The sequence below is a fragment of the Apaloderma vittatum genome, unplaced genomic scaffold (genome assembly GCF_000703405.1).
Source record: "Apaloderma vittatum isolate BGI_N311 unplaced genomic scaffold, ASM70340v1 scaffold7931, whole genome shotgun sequence".
In the NCBI taxonomy this organism is placed as follows: domain Eukaryota; kingdom Metazoa; phylum Chordata; class Aves; order Trogoniformes; family Trogonidae; genus Apaloderma; species Apaloderma vittatum.
Window position 1 is genome coordinate 53,342 of NW_009698538.1, and position 6,163 is coordinate 59,504.

The 6,163-nt window shown below is 41.4% G+C and overlaps 1 protein-coding gene across 2 annotated transcripts in view; it reads right to left on the reverse strand.

The window, feature by feature from the left end:
* EDAR (ectodysplasin A receptor) overlaps nucleotides 1-6,163 on the reverse strand; it is a 23,123-nt gene that overhangs the window by 9,594 nt on the left and 7,366 nt on the right. The gene's annotated exons all lie outside the window — the stretch shown is intronic.

Genomic DNA, 6,163 nt, shown 5'->3' on the forward strand with positions numbered 1-6,163 from the left:
TTTCTGCCTAATCAATCTTTCCATCGCTTGATATTGTTAACCTCACGTTTTTCAGCTGCCTGTGCACGGAAGTGGAGCCTTCCAAGGTGGGAAGTCACGCAGCAGCACATCCCGCAGGAACGGTTAAGGAGGAAGGTCGTCCACCCTTCACTCAGCATCACTGTCACGCTTCCCCCAGCTCTATCCCACATCAGGATTCAGTGTGTCGCCCACACTGTGCGCACACACACACACACACACATGCACACACAAGCCTCTCTCATGGAACTTCAACTCCAGAGCCTACGTGCAGAATTTGCTTTGTGTGGGAATGGGGCCACCTCGTTTGTTCCTCAGTGCCAGTCATGGAAAAAAATCAAGGCTGGTGCTAGAACACGATGGCCTCTTACATGTGCCTAGGTGGGAGTTAGTCACTATGCATATTTTGAGCCTATTATCAAATCTAATAATTTGGCACATTCATTACGAGCCAAGATTTTTCTTTAGATGTGGCTTAGAAGAAAGTGCCAATTTGTGCACCTGCACTACAAAAGGAAGCAAAAATGCCAGCTTCTGCAGAAGTTTCAGTTCATATCTTTTTTTTGTGTGAGCAAAAAGAAGCAGAACTCATAGCTACTGCTTTTTCCCACTCCAGCACTACACCATGACTGCAACGTCAGTGGTTCCCATGCACATACAGTTTTCCGTCCTGATCACGCTATTAATGTTGGTTCCAATAAAGATGACACACAACCTATAAAGACTTATATATAGCTCAGGCAGAGACATCCTAAGGTGCTGCAGCACAACATATGGAAACAACTGGTTTTTAAGCGTAAGAAAAAAGACTGATGGCTGTAGTATTGCTGTGCAAGACTGGTTCATATTCCTAGCCACCTGTAAGTAATATTGCAGGAATGTGATAAAGACATTAGGAAAGAAGTTTATCACTGAAGGTTGGTCAGGTTTTGCATTAGAAATGTTTTTGTTCAAAAATGGTAATTTAGTTACAACTTTATTGGACTCGAAACACAGTTTAATTAAATACAAACCACATTGTTTAAAAGAACAATTGAATTTGTATTCACTTTTGAATGTTTAGTGTTTTTTAACTCAAAAGATAGCCTTAACTTAAACTGCCGTGCAACCAGCCTTTTGTCCTCATAGTGAACATATGCTGGGCAATAAAATATTTTTTGTTGTTTTTTCAAAGAACCTTTCTGCTTTATATAACAGGACTTCTACAGTTATTCATGTATCTTGAGACAGACTTGCAAAATGAAGTGACAAACAAAACTACCAGATTTGTGAGAGGAGGAGGGCACAGGGAGAGGAGGCTTTACCATCAAGCGCCCTTGTAAGAATTTGTGACTGAATAAATCTGGCGGAGTAGGAAACCATTTGTGCTCCTGACATATGTTGCTGTGGGTGTCAGCTTACTGGTCCGCACAAAGGACTGCTGCTCACAGCTAGTGAGGGCGATTTTTGGAAGTTTATTTAATACTTAATAACATATTATAAAAATACCCAAAGTGTGTATGCAACAGACTATCAAGGTGTTCCTGAAATAAGCATTTTAAAAATGTCTCTGTATATATATGCATTTATTTTTTGCCCTTGAGTGCAGCTTGCTTTATCCTGATGTATCCTTCTTCTCAACAGGCACGGTCCATTTATGAATGGCAACATGTACTCGTTATTGCCAGCCGAGCTGCGAGTGCCATCGTTACGGGAGCGAAGTAGGGTAAAGCACACATGCAAATAAATAAATAGCAGCCTGGTATGCGAGATGAAAAACAAAATATATTGAATTGGAATTCAGTAAAGAAGGGCAGTTTATGGCTGACAAAGTAATGGAGAATGGGATTATAACTAGACCTAGTCATAAATAAAGACCTACATTTGTAGAAAGCAGAGGTCAGAATTTTCAAATTAACGTAAATCTGTATTCCAGTGCTTATGCGAAAGGTTTGTTTTCAAAATTAAGGAAACAACACTTTGTGTGGAAACCTTGTGCACTTGGAAATCAGCAGGCAAAGCCAAGCCACTCTCTAAGGCATCTACAGTAATCAAACATTAAACAACTCTGAAAATACTGCAACTCACAAATAATAGAGCATATCCTAGATAATAGAGGATTGCCTGATTGCTCCTTCTTTTCCTGTCTTTTACTTCTAGGGGACATACAGAATACTAGAAGACAAGTTATTCTAACGTTTCCTGGAGCCACGGATAAATACTTAGTTAGGGTAGGCAGTTACTAAGCTAAGAAGAGCATGAAGCAAATAAATTTCTGAGACGGAACCTTCTAAAAATGGTGATAGCAAAGTTCCTCCAGACTTTTATTTTCAATCTGATTATTCTCACTGTAAGGAATCACTACTGTTCAGACACATAAAAGGAAATATTTTATACTGTTGTGCTTTCTGTAATGCCTTTAACTCTTTTCTTCTCTCTCCCTTTATATGGCTGGGGTAGGTAACAGGGGCCTGACAACTTATTTGCATGTGTGGAAGTTTTGTAGGATTCCCTGGGAGCTCTAATCATTGCATAGCACTGAAAGATCATAGGGGCACATTTCATGAACTAAGCCTATGTCCAGGAGTGTTACCACCTCTCTCTGTGCAACACGAAGGGGATAATTGCCATTTAAACCTTACTACAGTGACTTCAGAGCATCGGAAGGAAGAGAATGGACCCACAGGGAGCCAATCTCCCCTCTCCCCTGCGCCTTGGTGGCCAGCCTGTACAGGTGGTGGAAACCTGCAGCTCTGCAGGTTTTGCAGCTGGTGAGCCTGGGCAGAGCGATGCTGCAGAAACCTGCTGCATCTCCCACGGGTGGGCAGGTGGTCTTCCCTGTGAGAGCTGCAGCTTTGGCACAGGTGAAAACATCAAAGTCATTGGAGTTTTCTTTCAGGAGAACTGCACTGGGGCCAGATGCCCTCCTGAATGATACCTGGGCCCAGCTTTCCCAGCAGCTGAAGACAGCAAACCTCATATTTGCTTCTCAGATCCCTCCCCTTGAAGGTTTATGGCTGAGAACTTAAGCTTGTCCCAAGATTAGGTTCTTTCCTAATATAGACAAACCCTAAGGGGATGAGAATTAGGCCATACCACCAGTGAGCAATAAAGCACTGCCTGCAACGTTTCTGCCATTCCACATGTGAAGAGGAATGAGGTGTTCAGAGATCAAACAACTCACCAACAACAAAAAGTTTGTTAGCTCCAGCTAATAAGCCTATTCATTTGTAGGCATAATGTGAAACAGAAGAAAATAAAGAAAAGTCCTGATGTCAATCATATTACAAAAGGACAAAACTGGCAAGAAAAGAAAATTAGTGATATTGCAAAGAAGAGAGAGCTAAAATAAAAATCTCTGAAATATTTTTTCGCTACTACAAGTGCTTTTGGCATTAGGTATTTCAATTAAGGCAGCTGAGTTCTCAGTCTCCAGTAAACGGTATGCAAGTGACACCCTGTTTACAGCTCGTCACAGGAAGGCATCAGCCTCTTGGTCTATTGTTCTACCTCATCTATTTAGTTGTTTTTCACGTTCTAATGATACAACAATAAAATTTATCTTTTATGTTTCTAGATGCTTTTTGTTTCCTAAAACAACTATTTGTTTTTCTGTTTTTATTTTTTATTTTTTCTAAGGCATCATCAGTAGGTGTTAGACAAAAACCTACAGATTGATTATTGCATCTGTATTTTCATTTATATGACCAGCAAAAACATAAGAGGAAATAACAATATTTTGTGCTCATGCACATGCATGAATATACACAAAAGAAAAAAAGAAAAACCTCAATCATTTGCTGAAGTCCTCTAGATCAATAATTTGTGAGTGGACAGGGATTTTCAAATTTGATGTAATTGTGTAAATACAACTTTATCGTAAATGTTCTTCAAATTTTTGTAGAATCGTTTGATTTTGTTTTCTTTCATCATTTTTGAACTGGATTGGCAAATACCAAATTCTGAAGAGAAGAGTGAAGGTAATACATAGAGAATTGCAGCTGCTAAAAGACGAAATCTCTTTCAGCAGTAACTGTATATCTCTACCAGATAAACTCTGTGTAGGTTTAAATCATGTGTCTTTTGCATATACTTTTACACTGGATGAAAGAAAACAAAAACAACAAAAACACCCTACACAGTCAGAGGCCTCAAGTGACTCCAATTCCAGAGGTGTCGACAGAAAATCCAGCACCATTAGCTGTGGGAAGCCACATTTTAAAGTGGTTTGGTGTCCATTACATTCATTATTTGATTTGCATAGGAAGCTTGCCTCCCCTACTTTTTGCAGTGCTGGTATTTATCACAGAGGTATCACATCCCGATTTACTGTCAGCAAGGATCACTGACGGCTCCTGATCTGCTCTGTGCACAGCTGAAGGTCTCTCATCTTTGATGATTTGGCACTGTGCTCCTCTGCCTTTACCAGACCAGTCCTGAGGCTGCATGCTGAGAGCCCAGAAGTCTTGCACAGGTGTTTCACAGTGCATAAAAAAAGAAAAATTGCAGTCTTTACAGTGGTGTTTGCTCTTTTCCTAGGAAGAAGAAGCTTTCCTGCTACACAACACACACATCCTTATGCTCACGTACGCACATCCCCTTCCTCGTTCGTGCCCATTTCCCTCAAGCTGCTGCTGAAGCCTGGTATTCCTCCTGGAATGCAGAACACTGTTGCTCCCATCCTTCAGTCCAGAGGGAGAGTTTTCCACACCATAAGCTAGTCATAAGTTTGCCTTAATTAAATCTGATCTCTGTCGAAAGATCTCCCTCTCATCCCCCTCTTTTCCATGCTATTTTGTGCTACTTATGCCTCAAGACCCTTGAGAATCAAAAAAAGTGACACAGGCCCGTCAGGGAATGTCTTTCTCACTTCCAGTCCTTTTCACGGTAATATTTCCAGAGGCTGGGACAGAGGGTGTTCACCTTGTTTCCTCAGCCGTTTCAAGGTTTATTGACTGTGGAAGAGATGAAAGTTGCACAGCAGGCTCTTGGAGTTGAAAGCTATTTGTTTACCCTTTGATCAAACCCAAATGCTTTTTTGCCAGATAAAACGTATCATCAGGCAAATTTCTCTGAGCAGGTTTCCACGCAGCAGCGCGACCGTCCTGGCTTCGCTCTCCCTCTGTCCCTCTGTAACACGCAGGCCTGGCACTTGCCCAGCAAGGGATTTTTCCAGTTGAGGAGGGCACCACTGTCCTCCAACCCTGCCTCACACCTAATGAAGGCCTGAAATGGGATTTACCTGCCCCCGTTTTTCTGTCTAGAAGTGCAAAGCCAGAGCCTGTGACTTGCACCTTCCTATTTTCAAGTAATTTGCCATCTTTGTTTTGTTGTAACTGGCTGGGTCACCCTTCTCCAGTGGTGTTTTGTATGCAGGAGTGTTTGAAGGAAAGGAGCTCTATGGGAGCTCTACCCCTTTACTATGGGGCTTAGGCTCCTGAATACTGTTCAATACTATTCTGAGATCTGAAGAAACGAACAGAAGATTCCTGGGACCATTTGGAGTTCTCATTCTGGGTCCTCCACCATAACAGCCAGTCCATAAACAGAAATTGTTCTGCACAGAGGAACCGTTCCTACCACAGAGCTGGTATTAACCTTCATATGACAGACACCACATGTTCATGTTAAGGTTATGTGCTCAGAGCGCAGCACTTAAAATGAGTTTGGAATTTGTAAGCTTCAAAAAATTATGCAGTTGTGCAACACTAACAGGTCTCCTTTTCTTTGCTCTGACTCTTAGAATCTGATGGCAGTAAAATGTGTGAAAAAAGACCATTTGCTAATATCAGATTTTATGCTGCCTTCCATGAAAACAGTGAGCTTTTCAAGAGGTTCCTGCAGCAAGGCTGATTTGGTCAACGCAAACTACAGAATTAGCTCTATTATCAGTGCTAATTACCACATGCCAATGTCAACCCCTGTATCACCTTGAAGTCAAAGGATATGAAAAGCTGTGATGCATTTTTAGTACGATCTAAAGTGTCCCATATTTTCTTCATGGCTGAACTGAAACTATATTAAAAAAAATACACAGATTTGTGAGTTCCTCAACCTACTGGTTAAGTAACCATAGGAAGTCCTGCATGGGGTATCTTAACAGATGAAAACTGGAGCACAACTGGACAATAGCAGGGCCTAAACCCAAAGGTTCTGATCTTTCCCT